This window comes from Schistocerca serialis, chromosome 8 (genome assembly GCF_023864345.2).
Source record: "Schistocerca serialis cubense isolate TAMUIC-IGC-003099 chromosome 8, iqSchSeri2.2, whole genome shotgun sequence".
NCBI classification, from domain to species: domain Eukaryota; kingdom Metazoa; phylum Arthropoda; class Insecta; order Orthoptera; family Acrididae; genus Schistocerca; species Schistocerca serialis.
In genome coordinates, this window is record NC_064645.1 from 438,769,222 (window position 1) to 438,787,983 (window position 18,762).

The window sequence follows — 18,762 nt, forward strand, 5'->3', positions numbered from 1 at the left end:
ATGTTCGAATCCTGCCTCGGGCATGGATGTGTGCCATGTCCTTAGGTTAGTTAGGTTTAAGCAGTTCTAAGTCTAGGGGACTGATGACCTCAGATGTTAAGTCCCACAGTGTTTGGAGCCATTTGAATTTTTTTGTTAGGAGCGATATCTTCAATTTGGGAGGAGTTTGATGATACCATCAATGAGCTCCAAGGAAACCACCATCCAGGAGATGCAGCGATTGTCAAACAATAAAGGTATTTATCTGAGCCACATTTCCCTACAAGTAGTGAGTCCTTAAATTTGTGAGATTCCAGATACCTACTGGACCCGACGCTTCACCAGTTGGTTAAATGAAGGTTGTGTGTCCCAGCTACATCTGTGCCCTGTGAGTGTAGCTTTTCAAAAGGGGGACAGAAATTCGCTGAGAAAGGAAACCGGCTTACTTTCATTCAATCTGCTCAAAATTTGATTATAAATCTTAACATTGATTAGTTCTTTCCAGTTAGACATAAATGTTGCCATGTTGATTGTAAACAATTGCAGATAATTTCAAGAGCTAGAAATTAAGTTCATTTACTTTGTAGTTTTTGTATTATATTTTGTTTCCTATAAGATTATGAAGAAGCAACAAAAATGAGTTATATTGTTATAGCCCCTCAACTTGGTAAAAATATTCAAAAGCTTGATATTTTTAAATTTTACTGAAAATAAACTATAAGACTTTGTGAAATTTTTAAAACTAAAATAGATGTAACAGAAAATTATTACTTTTTTAAACTCTTGCAAAACAAGTTAAAATAAGATAAAAATGTAAGCACAGTGACACTGAATTAAAAAAGCAAGGTGCTTGCCTTTCATTTATTTTTGTGATATGATGAGCGGTGAGTCATGAAAAAGAACTAGTTTATTGCAGTGAGTGAGCAGGTATGATTCGATCCCTGAAAAAAAGTGACAGTTTTGCCCGTCAATAACGTGTATTACTAAAAATTACCAGCAAAACTGTAATAAAAGAATGAGAAATATAAAGTTTGTGGTAGACTTTGTTGGTGCAGTCTGTAAATAAATGAAATTGACCGCAGTTTAGTGGTATCACTATGACACTATTGAGACAAAATAATTTTTAAATACTTTTCTACTGATATTTAATATACGTTACTAATATTTTAACGATTTATGCTACTAGTGGAATTACGTTTATACACTTGCAAAGGCAATGTATGTCAGTTTCAAATTACAAAAGGAGATAATTTTATAGCAAGACTGTTACTGTAAGTTATTGTTCTGTACGATTACATGATGAATTTGATTCATGTCAGTAATCAGCATTAATTAAAAAGGATAAATGGAGACAAAGAAATATTTTAATTGCAAAAGCAACACTGTTCACATATGTTATTTTTGACTTATTAAAAAAAATTTCCCTTTTTTAAATGGAGAACAGTCAATATACAATTTTCACACACGAGAGCTCTCATTCCATAACAGTCTTATTACAGAGTCTTTGCATAAGCTGCGTTTTAACTCTTTGCTAGATTTCACTGTTAAGTTGCGTCAATTTCTTACGATTCTTGCATTTAACGATCTTAGTCTTCAAGATGAATACTCCAGCTTAACAATGGACGCTTCAAGTATGAAAAGATGCACACTGTTAACGTACTCCAATTAATTAGTAAGCATAATTACTTGTAAACACTCTAACTTCGTAGCACTTCACGTATCTGTCTACTTAGTTACTTAGCACAGTTCAAAGTTTATTTACAGTTACCCAGAGTCCTTTTCATATTTATGTCGTTCACAAATTGTTTCGAATGCACGTGCAGGTCCATTGTCCACAGACCCACCAAACTACATCGTCCGTTTGGTTCAATGTCAAAGTTAAGATTTTATTCAGAAAACATCACGTCGTCCTACTATTTGCTATAAAATCGCAGCTTTTTACACTCCTGCAGTTGCGACCCACGAAACCCAGAAGAAGCCACGTGCATCCGTCTTGAACTTGTGCCGGTGTGTTATCTACCGATAGTCTGTCCCAACTCGCGTAGGCCTACTATTCTCTCTAAAAAAAAGCTGCTGTCTAAAAAAAGGGCAAAACTTTCCAAATATCGGACGGTGCGTAACGCCACCGTCATACATGAAATGGTACAAACATATGACATGTATCTACCAGGTTATTAATGCCATTACAACTGACCTTCATCAACTTACATTAAACATACCATTCAGACATGGTGACATCGTTCCTCTTACCTCCAGAACTATTAGAGTTTGTACATAAGACTGGGTAGGTTGGTTGTGTGCAGCTAAGGTAAAATTTCTGGTCAGTTATCTTTTTCATGTTAATTTTAAAGCTATTCCTAACCAGTTATGAATTTTAGAAATGTGTTCATGGCCATAAGAGCTGTGACTCTATACTATCTTTATGATGTCAGCACATCCAACGTGAATGATTTTCCTGGGCTAAAAACGAAAGTTTCATGCAATTTGAAATTTAATGTCTTCATTTGTTTACGCAAATACGTATATGTACCAAATATGTACGTTGTAAATAAATATGTATGTTGTAAATATCTTCCTGTCCATATATTACACTTTAATAGTTGTAGACGTAAGAGGAATGTTGCGACCATGTCTGGATGGTATGTTTTACCTACGTTGATATTGGTCAGTTTCAGTGGTATTAATAACCTTTTACATACATGACACATGTGTTAACGACCGTAAAAGTGGCAATTATAATTTTAATTAGTAATTTTGCTCTGGCTATTTAAAATAATTTTAATAACCTAAACTAAACCGCCCTCCCGGCCGTATGTCAGTTTACGAGACCGAAGGCGCTACTTCTTAGTCAAGTAGCTCCTCCGTTTGCCTCAAAAGGGCTGAGTGCAACCCGACTGCCAACAGCGCTCGGCAGATCGGATGGTCACCCACCCAAGTGCTAGCCCAGCCCGGCGCCGCTTAACGTCGATGATGTTACCGGAACCGGTGTTACGTCTGCGGCAAATTTTAATAATCGGGCACGTTTTTTAGCATTGTACCTGTGAACTTCAGAAACAGCGGCGGGTAATTTGCCATAGATTAGTGATACTGGTGTTTTTTATTATTGCACTGTTTAACATTAGTCTTCATGAGGTTGTTTGAATCAAAGCGCATATGTATAGGGCTTTGCCTCGCCAAACAAGAAATGATATGTCTTGCTGTTTAATCTTTTGAAGGTACCTGACCAGGGAGTTTACGTTACATGTACATAAACAACTTAAGCCATGTCCGCCCCCGGTAACTGAGTGGTACCGGCACAGTAGCTCATCGTGCTCGGTCAGAGAGCTATTTGGCCTCTGTAATAAAAAAAAAACTGAGTGGAAGAATAAACAAACGAACTTTAACGGATGTCATGTCACATCCGCAACGACCAAACACAACGATCAACAACGAACAAAATGGAAGAAAAAGAAAATAAAAGAAAAAGTGGTCAGCGCGACAGAATGTCAATTCTAAAGGCCCGGGTTCGATTTCCGGCTGGGTCGGAGATTTTCTCCGCTCAGGAACTGGGTGTTGTGTTGTCCTAATCATCATCATTTCATCCCCATCGACGCGCAAGTCGCCGAAGCGGTGTCAAATATAAAGGCTTGCACCCGACGAACGGTCTACCCGACGGCAGGCTCTAGTCACACGACATTTTTTTTACGTAAGCCATTTCATATATGACGACGGTGTTATAAATAGCCCGTTGCTTGTAACGTGTGACCCTCGGGTACGTAATGTAAGTTATGTTGTAAGTTGAATCTGTGAATTTATCTTGATGTATGGTAGTGTAACATATTATATTTCCACAGTTATGGAGATGCTAGCGTTGGTCGAGAGAAACATATAAAAATAAAGATAAAGTTACATACGATATTTGGCTGCTGTACAATCTGAAAGGAAAGTCTTGTTCTAATCGGGATATCGACAATAGAAAGCGAAGAATTTAAATTACTTTAAGTTTTTCTCCGTCTGAATCATTAAGGCACTAACAATTCTTAGAACTATTTCGATGAATGTTTTACACAAGGACAAAAAACTGTTTTGTTTCAGTTTTAATAGCCACAGAAGCATCAAAAGTAGCACTATCGTTTTAAGAAGAGAAGGAAGGTTAGACTTCAATGTACCGTTAATAACGAGATCATTAGAGACTGAGCACAAAATCGGACTGGAGAAAGCTGGGGAAGGAATTCGGCCAAGCCCTTTCGAAGGAACCATCCCGGAATTCGCCTTAAGCCTACGAGGAAAATCACGGAAAATCCAAGTCTGTAGAGCCAGGATTCGAACCTGCGATTCTCCCGGCTACGAGTTGAGTGCCTTACCACTGAGCCGCCTCAATCGGCTGCTGTCGCTGTAATGCGAGACGAGTCCTTCATGACGTTGTTAACATTCCAAATGTAATACGTTTCCTTTGGCACTGAAGCACAACCTAAACATTTTGTTGCCGCCGTGGTGAAGACCTGTTTTGGGTATTTAATGGCAAAAGATAACGGTAGTGTAATGCGAACAAGGAGGGGGAATCTCTGTCTCACTTTCTCTTTGCTCTGTGTAGATAGCTGTATGGCGAGAGGATAACGTAGCGAGGAATATCCTGTAAAATGGGAAGCTGGAGTGCCAGTTTCTGCTGGGGGGACTGCTAGAAGCAGATACGAAAAAGTACAACTCAGGATGAAAAAAACGATAAGATATTATATTTCTCCTAGCAGCATATAACGACGTAAGCAGCGACCGTTTGTATCGAGCGAGGAGGCAAGGTTGTAAAACGCCGAACTCATAAACCGAAGAAACGTTGGGTCTTTGTCGATCATGACTTATTTATTCAGTCGCGCTTATCTCTTTACGATAGTCCATGACAATTTTGCTCCTCCGCCCTTGCTTATCTCAAATATTCGTGTTTGCCATTTCTAGCTACATCGTTGCTGGGTCAGGGGTTGTAAGTGAAATACGGGGAAGTAAATCATAGGTCCCTGCCCCAGCTCCACATTTCCTGTACACTGAATGAGATTACTACGTGAACATTTAAATACTTGTGTCTCAGAAACGAAGACACTGTTAGTTTAAAAATGGTACCAACAACGTTTGAGTGCGGTTTTGGTAAGTAATTAAGTGGAAAGAAATTTCTTCTCAAGGCTAGATCGCTAAATATTGTTTATTTCAAGATTTAGCGATCTTGATTTCAAAAGAAATTTGTTTCCACTAAAGCAACAGATCGCTCACATCACATAAATGAACGGTGTCGCCACAGCTGTACGATTAACTGCAAACTAATGAAAATTTTTGACGTTGCAGCTCTCGAACTCGGATTTTCCCCTTTTCGCGAGTGCTCGCCTGAAACCTCATAGGCTATCCGAACAGGCTTCACAGAGAGACTAAAACTTTCATATGCGCCAGTGTCTGCTTCATACAGAGGTCGTCAATTAGCTAATTCCCAAACAGGGAGAGACTTACTTAGCTTTGTCGCTATATCGTCTTGGTTTTGGCATTAAATGCATCAATGCATTTAATGTGTGCAATGTTCGATGCAATGTTTCTTCGGACATGCAAGCATGTATTTGGTACGGCTTTAAATGGTCAGCATTGTCTATTCTTTCGTACATGCATGCATGTACGAATGAACTTTCCATCGAACTTTATACAAACTGTCGAATACGGACACCTCAAGAATGAAATTAAATAGACAACAAGCAGTAGTTCCGAAGTTCTTCGGCTGCCCGTGTCCCTGTGGCAGGGAAATGTTCCCATCATGGTGTGTAACGTGGCGGAATGTGAAAAACTGAAGACTATAGACAATAGCTGAATGTAAATTACTGCTGTAATAACTGAAGTTGTTATTGTTTAGTGAATACTATGGCTATTTTAGGTTGTGGGTAAGGGGTATTGAGGAACGAACCAACCAGTCATAGAGACTTTTGTATTCTTGATTCAAAAGATAATGTGAAAATGACGACGAGAAAAAGTTTGTAGAGATTCGTCCGCCTGTGAAAAGGTCTGTGTGCGAAGCATACAACAACTATCACTTTTACCTTGCCGCGTGGTTTGAGGCGCCACGTAACGGGTTGCGCGGCCTCTCCCGCCGGAGGTTCGAGTTGTGATATCCACGACACTATGTTCTAGCCACAAGATGTTAAAATGAACTAAGTGAACAAACTTCAAAAAATATTATTGACACTACGTATAAAAGGACTATATCGTTTAAAATGACGATAATTATTTCATTATTTCTGTAATAATTTAATTTCCGTGTGAATAAAAATTAGGATTTGAGAACTACACTCATGGACAACGACAGTTATAATTTTTTTGTTATCTGTGATAATGGTGGTTCAGTTGTTCTTCCTGTGCTAAACGATAAACTGTTCGAACGTGAGACGTGTGAGGACTGTAAACAGAAAACCTGTAACTATATATATTGTTAATTATTATTTGAAAAATAGAGTCGCTATTGTCTAGACGTGGATTTGTATTTATTTCAATAGTAATCCAATCTAATTAATGTTTTTAAGTGTTAATTTTCAGCTCCGCAATTAGGAGCGCAGCCATTAGCGCTAGTAACTTACAGCGGAGTTTACTAGTAGCTGATATAAGAAATATTGCGGTATTTATCATTGGAAGTAATTTTAACTGCTACAAATAGAGATAAAACACTTAAAGAGTTTTATCTAAATATATTACCTTGATATAATAGGAATGGAAAATAACAATAGATAAATTGACTATCGTCTGTCTGCCACCATCTTAGCAAAATTATCTCCGCGGCAGTTTTGAATCGAGAATTTTAAGAAACATAAATGTTGTTAGATATATATGAATAGAAATAAATGTGCACCGGTGGTCCCGTATCTACTTTAAAAGACAGAATTCAGCTCAGATTTAATCCTTAAATACAGTGCTCACAGCACGTTACGTAATATCAATTTCTCATTTTCTGATGTATGAAGCCTAATTATTTCGGACGATTTACATGAAATATTTTGATAGGAGACATACGTCAGCGTTGTGCGCGGGTAGTATTTTGTGACGAAATGTTCCTTTTGCTAGAGAAAAGTGCTTCCATCTTAAGTAACAGTTGTGTAAAATCTGATAAATGATATGCAATTTAGTCCCACTCACACGACTTTACAGACAACATTTCTACACAACGTCAAGGGGAGATTTCTTGAGATTTCTTTAGCGGAGTGACAAATATTAACCGGGATAATCATTTTTGAGATCAAACGAATTGTTACGCTGCCAATAGGTAACTGTATATATATATATATATATATATATATATATATATATATATATATATATATATATATATTCCTGGAAATGGAAAAAAGAAGACATTGACACCGGTGTGTCAGACCCACCATACTTGCTCCGGACACTGCGAGAGGGCTGTACAAGCAATGATCACACGCACGGCACAGCGGACACACCAGGAACCGCGGTGTTGGCCGTCGAATGGCGCTAGCTGCGCAGCATTTGTGCACCGCCGCCGTCAGTGTCAGCCAGTTTGCCGTGGCATACGGAGCTCCATCGCAGTCTTTAACACTGGTAGCATGCCGCGACAGCGTGGACGTGAACCGTATGTGCAGTTGACGGACTTTGAGCGAGGGCGTATAGTGGGCATGCGGGAGGCCGGGTGGACGTACCGCCGAATTGCTCAACACGTGGGGCGTGAGGTCTCCACAGTACATCGATGTTGTCGCCAGTGGTCGGCGGAAGGTGCACGTGCCCGTCGACCTGGGAACGGACCGCAGCGATGCACGGATGCACGCCAAGACCGTAGGATCCTACGCAGTGCCGTAGGGGACCGCACCGCCACTTCCCAGCAAATTAGGGACACTGTTGCTCCTGGGGTATCGGCGAGGACCATTCGCAACCGTCTCCATGAAGCTGGGCTACGGTCCCGCACATCGTTAGGCCGTCTTCCGCTCACGCCTCAACATCGAGCAGCCCGCCTCCAGTGGTGTCGCGACAGGCGTGAATGGAGGGACGAATGGAGACGTGTCGTCTTCAACGATGAGAGTCGCTTCTGCCTTGGTGCCAATGATGGTCGTATGCGTGTTTGGCGCCGTGCAGGTGAGCGCCACAATCAGGACTGCATACGACCGAGGCACACAGGGCCAACACCCGGCATCATGGTGTGGGGAGCGATCTCCTACACTGGCCGTACACCACTGGTGATCGTCGAGGGGACACTGAATAGTGCACGGTACATCCAAACCGTCATCGAACCCATCGTTCTACCATTCCTAGACCGGCAAGGGAACTTGCTGTTCCAACAGGACAATGCACGTCCGCATGTATCCCGTGCCACCCAACGTGCTCTAGAAGGTGTAAGTCAACTACCCTGGCCAGCAAGATCTCCGGATCTGTCTCCCATTGAGCATGTTTGGGACTGGATGAAGCGTCGTCTCACGCGGTCTGCACGTCCAGCACGAACGCTGGTCCAACTGAGGCGCCAGGTGGAAATGGCATGGCAAGCCGTTCCACAGGACTACATCCAGCATCTCTACGATCGTCTCCATGGGAGAATAGCAGCCTGCATTGCTGCGAAAGGTGGATATACACTGTACTAGTGCCGACATTGTGCATGCTCTGTTGCCTGTGTCTATGTGCCTGTGGTTCTGTCAGTGTGATCATGTGATGTATCTGACCCCAGGAATGTGTCAATAAAGTTTCCCCTTCCTGGGACAATGAATTCACGGTGTTCTTATTTCAATTTCCAGGAGTGTATATTGATCTGCCTGAAGTAAGTAATTAAAGTCACGAAATACTATAAACCGGTTCCGCCACAGAGCCCTCCCTCAGGCATGGGCGTGTGTGTTGTTCTTAGCGTAAGTTATGTTAAGTGATCTGCCTGAAGTAAGTAATCAAAGTCACGAAATACTATAAACCGGTTCCGCCACAGAGTCATCCCTCAGGCATGGGGGTGTGTGTTGTTCTTAGCGTAAGTTAGGTTAAGTAGCGTATAAGTCTGGGGACCGATGCCCGATGACCCTTAGGCATTAACAGACACTTTAACATTAGCAAAACATCTGGGAGAGAACCCGAGAATATTCTTGTCCTATGTGAACCCACTAAGTGGCTCTAAGGCTTCCAGCCAATCACTTGTTGAATAGTCTGCTGTGGCAGTTGAAGACAGCAAAACCAAAGCCGAAGTTTTAAATCTCACGTTAAAAAAAATCGTTCACACGGGAGAATCGTGGAAACATGCAGCCGTTCGACGATCGGACAGACTTACATATCGACGACACAGTAATAAGCATCCCTGGCGTACAGAAACAACTGAAAGATTTGAAAACAAGTAAATCACCAGGTCCGGATGGAATCCCAGTTCGGTTTTACAAAGAGTGGTCTACGGCATTCTCCCCCTATCTAGTTGCATTTATCGCGAATCTCTCGTTCAGTGCAATGTCCCAGGCGCCTTCAAAAAAGTGCGGGTGGTCTTGAACGTAAGAGGGGCAAAAGAGTGGCCCCGCAAAATTACGAGCCAATATCGCTAACATCAGTTTGCTGCCGAGTCCTTGAATACATTCTCAGTTCGAATACAATAAATTTTCTTGAGACCAAGATTCTTATCTCCACGAATCAAAATGCTTTTAGAAAGCTTGCACTTTTCTCACTTGATATACTGCCAACTATGGATGAAGGGCAACAGGCAGAGTCCATATTTCTAGGTTTCCCTAAAGCCTTTTACACTGTGCCCCATTGCAGGCTGTTAAAGGTGGTATGGAATAGTTTCACAGATATGTAAGTGGCTGGAAGACTCCATAAGTTATAGAACCCAATATGTTGTTCTCGATGGTTAGTGTTCATCAGAGACAAGGGTATCGTCAGGAGTGCCCCAGGACCACTGTTGTTCTCTGTATACATAAACGATTTGGCGAACAAGATGGGCAGCAATCTGCGGTTGTTTGTTGGTGACGCCGTGGTGTGCGGTAAGGTGTCGAAGTTGAGTGACTGTAGGAGGCTATAAGGTGATAGAAAAAAAATTTCTAGTTGGTGTGCTGAATGGCAGCTACATAGAAAAAAAATGTAATTTTATGGTGAGGAGTAGGAAAAACAAACCCATAATGTTTGGATACAACAGTAGGAGTGTTGCTCTTGACACAGTCATGTCAGTTAAAAATAGAGCGTAAAGTTGTGAAGCGATATGGAATGGAATGAGCATGTGAAGATTGTGATAGGGAAGGGGAATGGTCCACTTCGGTTTATTGGGAGACTTCTAGGAAAGTGTGATTCATCTGTAAAGGAGACTAGTACAACCTATTCTTGAGTACTGCTCGAGTGGTTGGGATCCGCAGCAGATCGGAAGATGTCGAAGCAATTGAGAGGCAGGCTGCTATATTTGTTACTGGTAAGTTCGAACAACACGCACGAGTTACGGACATGCTTCAGCAACTCAAATAGGGATCGCTGGAGGGAAGGCGACATTCTTTTCGAGCAACAATACTGAGACAATTTACAGAACTGACATTTGAAGCTGACTGCAGAACAATTCTTCTGCCGCCAATACACATTGCGCGTAAGGGCGACTAAGAGAAAATCAGAGGGAACAGGGCTCATGCGGAGACATACAGACAGTCCTTTCACTCGCTTTGTTTGCAAGAAGGAACTGACTAGTTGTGGTACCTCTTACCCTCTGCCATGCGCCGTACCGTGGATTGCGAAGTACCTATGTAGACGTAGATGTAGAACTCAGAAGTAATTTTGCGGTAGGTATGAGACACGGGGTGCATATACGGGGTGTTATAAAAAGGTACGGCCAAACTTTCAGGAAACATTCGTCACACACAAATAAAGAAAAGATGTTATGTGGACATGTGTCCGGAAACGCTTAATTTCCATGTTAGAGCTCATTTTAGTTTCGTCAGTATGTACTGCACTTCCTCGATTAACCGCACCGATTTCATACGGAATACTCTACCTGTGCTGCTAGAACATGTGCCTTTACAAGTACGACACAACATGTGGTTCATGCACGATGGAGCTCCCGCACATTTCAGTCGAAGTGTTCGTACGCTTCTCAACAACAGATTCGGTGACCGATGGATTTGTAGAGGCGGACCAATTCCATCGCCTCCACGCTCTCCTGACCTCAACCCTCTTCACTTTCATTTATGGAGGCATTTGAAAGCTCTTGTCTACGCAACCCGGGTACCAAATGTAGAGACTCTTCGTGCTCGTATTGTGGACGGCTGTGATACAATACGCCATTCTCCAGGGCTGCATCAGCGCATCAGGAATTCCATGCGACGGAGGGTGGATGCATGTATCCTCGCTAACGGAGGAAATTTTGAACATGTTCTGTAACAAAGTGTTTGAAATGGTTCAAATGGCTCTGAGCACTATGCGACTAAACTTCTGTGGTCATCAGTCGCCTAGAACTTAGAACTAATTAGACCTAACTAACCTAAGGACATCACACACATCCATGCCCGAGGCAGGATTCGAACCTGCGACCGTAGCAGTCGCGCGGTTCCGGACTGCGCGCCTAGATCCGCTAGACCACCGCGGCCGGCACAAAGTGTTTGAAGTCACGTTTGTACGTTCTGTTGCTGTGTGTTTACATTGCATGATTAATGTGATTTGAAGAGAAGTAATGAAATGAGCTCTAACATGGAAAGTAAGCGTTTCCGGACACATGTCCACATAACATATTTTCTTTCTTTGTGTGTGAGGAATGTTTGCTGAAAGTTTGGCCGTACCTTTTTGTAACACCCTGTAAAGAAGTGAGGAAGAGCTGTTATTATTAACAGAACTGGTGTATCTGTAAAGAACATGTGAGCAAAAGTCACTGAATTGGATAATTTCAACTCCTGTTCTAACCAAGACATATTACGTACGAGGTGTCACTATGTCCTGTGGACTTAAAATTCATTGTGAATCTTTGGCTAGGTCGAAGACCTCTTCCACCTAACGTAACCTTAGCCTCTCAATTTTTCTACCTGCACGACGTATTTGGTACAATACCTGCTATGGAAATCTGTTTGGTTTTATCTGTCTCCTAAGAGACAGCCACGTAAGAAACTACCAGACAAATTAATACTTTGGTAATAAGGCTTGTCTCTGAAATTAGTTGTCTCAAGTAAACTCAAGTGTGGCTGTGGGAGAGAAACTTTGTCACTTAGGAAACCGCAAAAATTCTTTGAAATGATGGAGAAGACCATGAAAAATTAATACTTCGTGCCAGACCAGGACTTGTACTTGGAACTGCATACCAAACGAAGTGGTACAACGATAAAAGTACTAGACTCACGGTGTTAGGGGCATCGGAGAGTAAATTCATGTTTGATCATTCAGATTTAAGTCACTGGTGGTTTTTCTAGATTGATCTAGTCTAAATCCATTGTGTTTCATTCCCACCCTTTGTCCACTTCAAACCTGTTCCTCATTCATGTTGACATCGTCGCCTATAAGGAGGGGGATAGGGGTTAAACCCTAATTTTCTTTCCAATGTAACGTATGTAATAGACTATAAGACGCACTTTTTTCTTCGAAATATTGTCTCCAAAATTCATGTGCGTCTTATACTCGAAATTAGCACAAAAATGTCCAGTGCTTGACTTAAAATTCCCGCCAGTTTTAAAAATAGCCATATTTTCGGTACCACGCGAAACTTATCTCTGTCTGGCAATACTGGATTCAACTGGCGCCAGCAGTGCGCCGTTGTGATGAACATGAGTTACAGGGATTCACAAGCTCCCTTCCCCCGGCCCTGTCATTAAAAACCAAGAACATTGCCTATCTATAATGTGTCATTGCTGTCCACGACGCCAGCGAACTTGAATTGAGAGTGATTTGCGTTGTCGATGACAGCATAATATTTCTGTTAGTACGGTAGCTAATTTCGTTATAAAAAGCAAAAGGTATTGGTTCAAATGGCTCTGAGCATTATGGGACTTAACATCTATGGTAATCAGTCCCCTAGAACTTAGACTTAAACCCTTACTAACCTAAGGACATTACACAACACCCAGTCATCACGAGGCAGAGAAAATCCCTGACCCCGCCGGGAATCGAACCCGGGAACCCGTGCGCCGGAAGCGAGAACGCTACCGCACGACCACGAGCTGCGGACAGGTCATATGATGCGAGCTATACATTGAAAGTAACAGCTTATGCAGAAGAACATGGAAGCAGAGCAGCTTTAGCGGCATTTCGACCTTTCACCAACAGAAAAAATCTTTCGCGATTGGCGGGCTAGTAAAGAAGAACTGAAAAAAATGAGGAATACTAAACGCGCAGTCAGAGGACTGAATGCAAAATGGGCAAAACTAGAAGTTGATGTATTAAAGTGGATTCAAGGACACCGTTAAAATGGTACAGGAATTAATACAAAAATGATTAAAATACACGGTAGTTTGCTAGCGCTACAGTGGAATTTACGGGTGGAGTTGGTTGTTGCTACAGGTCTATGAAGCGTCATAGACTTAGCATCTGAACCAAAGCCAAAAATTTTAGAAAATGTCGCGAGAGTGTGAACAGAAAATATTATCTTTCCATGGCTTTATTATTCAACATCTAAAGAAAACCAGTGTGGCACTAAGCCAAACAGTAAATATGAACGAAACTTCTCTGACATTGTATCTGCCTAGAATAGAACTGTTGTCATGAAAGGTGCTACAACTAACTATAAGAACAAGTGAACATGAAAAAATGTATTGCACTGTTGTCCTTTGGTGTTGTGCTGAGAATAGTAAACTTAATCCAATGAGCATTTTCAAGTGCAAAACAATTCACGTACATAACAAGGGTTGGAAAGACGAGGCTGGTATGAAACTATGGGTTAACAGATCGTGGGAGAGAAGGGAAGGTGGTTGACTGAAGAAGAGTTCTCTTCTTCTGCTAGATCAGTTTAGCAGTCGTTTGAAAAATTATGTAAAAGAGAAAGGTAGACAGGGAAATACAGAGCTTCCTGTTATTCAGGAAGGGCTTACTTCACAACTGCAAACTCTTCATAACTCGATAAACAAAACATTTAAAGAGTATATGAGAAAGGAATGGAGCAAGTAGATGATGGATGAAACCCAACATGCATTCACGCCGAAGGCAACTTTAAAACGACCTACAATCAAACAAGTGTGTCAGTAGTTAAAACATTCATGGTCTAGAGTGAGAGAAGACATTATTGTTAAATCTTTCAAGAAGTGTGGCATAAGTAACTTTCTCGGTGGCAGTGGAAACCGTCTTATATATGAAGACGATATCGATAACGATGATGAAGAAGAAGAATGTTCAGATGACAATTTTCAGGGATTTTGTGATATGTCAGTACAGTTTTATACACAAAGAATTTTTTTTGGTCTCGCTTTGCAATCTAATAATAAATATCGTAAAATGTTATATAAAAAACAGCTTAAAAACTAAGGTGCGTCTCATAATAGGTAGCATCTTATAGCCTATACGACACGGTATATGGCCCTCTCTATGAATCAGTTTCCGCTTTCTTTAATTGAGATGAGTGTTACATGCAGTTTTGGTCCCTATAAACCAATTTTATCCACAAAGGAAGTGCTAAAATACGTGATTAAGAGTGGACTTAATTCACTAGCATAAATTCTATACAGAATGTGGCTGGATTTGGTACGGTATATTGTGACATTAAAGAGTCTTTGTCGTCTCTGGGAACTAACGTTATCACACATGTTTGTGGACAAATATAGACTTGGTTTCTCTTTACAGACCTGTGTGGGATGCTGCTAGCTGCTCATTCAAATATGATCAGGGCGCTGGTACACAACACGCGCGTCAGGCAGTTTGTGGCAGGAAGGACAGGGCCAAAGGGAAATTGAACACTATTCGTGTTGTGAACTTTCTCTTTGTTTTAACACAACACACAAAGTTACGATTATTAAACGTATATTTGAAAAACACCTCCTGCAGTATTGAGTACCAAGAAACAGAGTAATTGACATTCATTGAATTGTACCAGACTGATTAATAGCACACAAACTAAATACAACAGTAAAAAATGTAGCAGTACAATTGAAGAAGTGCTAAAAATTCTTTCTCGAAAGATACAATCCAAAACAGAAGTATATTCCCCAAATAAGCACCTTATAAGAAAATTACTACACCACTGGATAGCAGAGGTGACAAAGGTACTCAAGAGAAAAATCCAGACAAAACTGATGTTTAATATTACGTTCTGAATGCTATAAATAGTCAGTGAGAACCTTCATGAAATTAACAGATCTTAGGTCTCTTAGTGTTTGCCCAATTCAGAAACCAACAGTACATGCATGGAGTAATATTAATAACCGTTCTGTTTTCCGGCATACAATTGCATAAACACATTTAAGTAAATAAGCCTAGTAATTACTGAATTGGCAGATTAGCGGGTTAACTCTTCAACAATTTATACACTGAAGCGCCAAATAAACTGGTGCACCCGCCTAATATCGTGTAGGGCCCTCGAGAGAATTTAGAAGTGCCGCAACACAATGTGATATGGACTCAATAATGTCTGAAGTAGTTGCTGCAGGGAATCGACACAATGAATGCGGCAGGACTGTCCTTAAATCCGTAATAGTAGGAGGGGGTGGAGATCTCTTGTGAACAGCACTTTGCAAGGAATCCGAGATATCCTCAATAATGTTAATGTGTGGGGACTTTGGTGGCCATCGGAAGTGTTTACAGTCCCTTGCTGACACGCCGGGTCTGTGGATTCATGAGGTTGTCTCCGTACCCGTACACGTCCATTCGCTCGATAAAATCTGAAATAAGACTCGTCCGACCAGGCAACATGTTTCCAGTCATCAACAGTTCAATGTCGGTGTTGACGGGCCCAGGAGAGGCGTAAAGCTTTGTGTCGTGGAGTCATCAACTGTACACGAGTGGACCTTGTAACAGCTATTTTTGACCTATTTTGTATCTGCAGCGATAATTATATGTCGGTTTATAGTGTTCCTGATATAGAATGTTCTATGTATCATGGAAATTGTTTAATTATGTATACATATTTCAGTTACGTGAACTTTTGAACGATGTTGTTTAAACTGTGCTTGTGAATTTAAATAACTACTAGAACAGATGTTACAGGGTGTTTCAAAAATGACTGGTATATTTGAAAAGGCAATAAAAACTAAACGAGCAGCGATAGAAATACACAGTTTGTTGCAATATGCTTGGGACAACAGTACATTTTCAGGCGGACAAACTTTCGAAATTACAGTAATTACAATTTTCAACAACAGATGGCGCTGCAAGTGATGTGAAAGATATAGAAGACAACGCAGTCTGTGGGTGCGCCATTCTGTACGTCGTCTTTCTGCTGTAAGCGTGTGCTGTTCACAACGTGCAAGTGTGCTGTTGACAACATGGTTTATTCCTTAGAACAGAGGATTTTTCTGGTGTTGAATTCCACCGCCTAGAACACAGTGTTGTTGCAACAAGACGAAGTTTTCAACGGAGGTTTAATGTAACCAAAGGACCGAAAAGCGATACAATAAAGGATCTGTTTGAAAAATTTCAACGGACTGGGAACGTGACGGATGAAAGTGCTGGAAAGGTAGGGCGACCGCGTAAGGCAACCACAGAGGGCAACGTGCAGCTAGTGCAGCAGGTGGTCCAACAGCGGCCTCGGGTTTCCGTTCAACGTGTTGCAGCTGCGGTCCAAATGACGCCAACGTCCACGTATCGTCTCATGCGCCAGAGTTTACACCTCTATCCATACAAAATTCAAACGCGGCAACCCCTTAGCGCCGCTACCATTGCTGCACGAAAGACATTCGCTAACGATATAGTGCACAGGACTGATGACGGCGATATGCATGTGGGCAGCATTTGGTTTACTGACGAAGCTTATTTTTACCTGGACGGCTTCGTCAATGAACAGAACTGGCGCATATGGGGAACCGAAAAGCCCAATGTTGCAGTCCCATCGTCCCGGCATCCTCAAAAAGTACTGGTCTGGGCCGCCATTTCTTCCAAAGGAATCATTGGCCCATTTTTCAGATCCGAAACGATTACTGCATCACGCTATCTGGATATTCTTCTTGAATTTGTGGCGGTACAAACTGCCTTAGACGACACTGCGAACACCTCGTGGTTTATGCAAGATAGTGCCCGGCCACATCGCACGGCCGACGTCTTTAATTTTCTGAATGAATATTTCGATGATCATGTGATTGCTTTGGGCTATCCGAAACATACAGGAGGCGGCGTGGATTGGCCTCCCTATTCGCCAGACATGAACCCCTGTGACTTCTTTCTGTGGGGACACTTGAAAGACCAGGTGTACCGCCAGAATCCAGAAACAATTGAACAGCTGGAGCAGTACATCTCATCTGCATGTGAAGCCATTCCGCCAGACACGTTGTCAAAGGTTTCGGGTAATTTCATTCAGAGACTACGCCATATTATTGCTACGCATGGTGGATATGTGGAAAATATCGTACTATAGAGTTTCCCAGACCGCAGCGCCATCTGTTGTTGACAATTGTAACTACCGTAATTTCGAAAGTTTGTCTGCCTGAAAGTGTACTGTTGTCCCAAGCATATTGCAACAAACGGTGTATTTCTATCGCTGCTCGTTTAGTTTTTATTGCCGTTTCAAATATACCGGTCATTTTTGAAACACCCTGTATATAATGTACTGTAAATGACTTGGTCCATAGTTAGGGAACGTAGTGTTGAATGTAAAGGATGTGGGGAAGCCCCGCAGCTACGAAAGTATTCTGGTGGAGTAGAAAAGGTGAGGTTGGCGCGCAAGTGGCAACTCGTCCTTTCTGACGGGTAAGGAGTATGGGCTGAGCAGTGCTGTGGGTAACACCTCGCTAGCACTAGCGGATCATTGTGGCTCACATTCCTGGAGTTTTCAGGCCAGTAGAGCTTAAGGGCAGTATTTATGGGCCTCGGATGCTGCATTTGTGATACCATTATCGTGGCATGGATTTTGGCCCTATAAATATAATTCCGACGTCAAGGAGATACGTAACAGGGCGAGGCCAACAGCATTGCTACGACTGCATCGCCGCCAGGTTAATAGCCACAGAAAATTACGCCACCAGTACCACCAGCCTTCCACTAAATTGTTTATATTTGGCACTCTATAAATGGACCAGGTATTTGTGAAATGTGGTTGATTTTAGTAATAATCGTGATTTACTAAAAACTCTATCTTACAACCGTGATAGTCCCAGATCATGAACCTGGACAGGAATCCTGTCCTAGTGAATTTAGTTCCTGGTGGCCTAATTTATTACGAGAGAGTGGTTGAACTAAATTTGATGTTGTGTTGTCATTTGTACAGTCAGTTATATCTTTTGAATAGGTCAATAGACTGCTTATGAAAGCACTTTGTTATTTTAAGAGTTATAGTTTGTTGTGATTTACTTAATTAATAATTAATGATAAGAATACTTACCATTTCTCACACATACTGGTGTAGTTTTAATAAGCGTGGTTCTTCAAACCATAAAGGTTTAAGGGTCGTCATGTACTCGGCTAATTAATGAAGCAGTGTAAAGGCTCCTTTAGAGCCAGTGTAGTAAGATTTGCATTCAGTTTAATTGCTTCAAACCGAGTTTAAGGAAGAACTATTAACTTTGTTACAGTTAGTTAATGCACAGGCATAGAGACCCTGTATTAAGCAATGAAGTTATAGATTAAGATCATTAGTAGGCCCCGTGATTTAAATTAAGAATTATTTCAATTTTTACCCTGTTCAATATTGCTACTAGTTTCATGTGCCAGTAGTTAGTTTTATAAAATGTTGCATCTAGTTCATTTAGGATACGTGTTGTTGAGAGGCATATGTTATTGTTC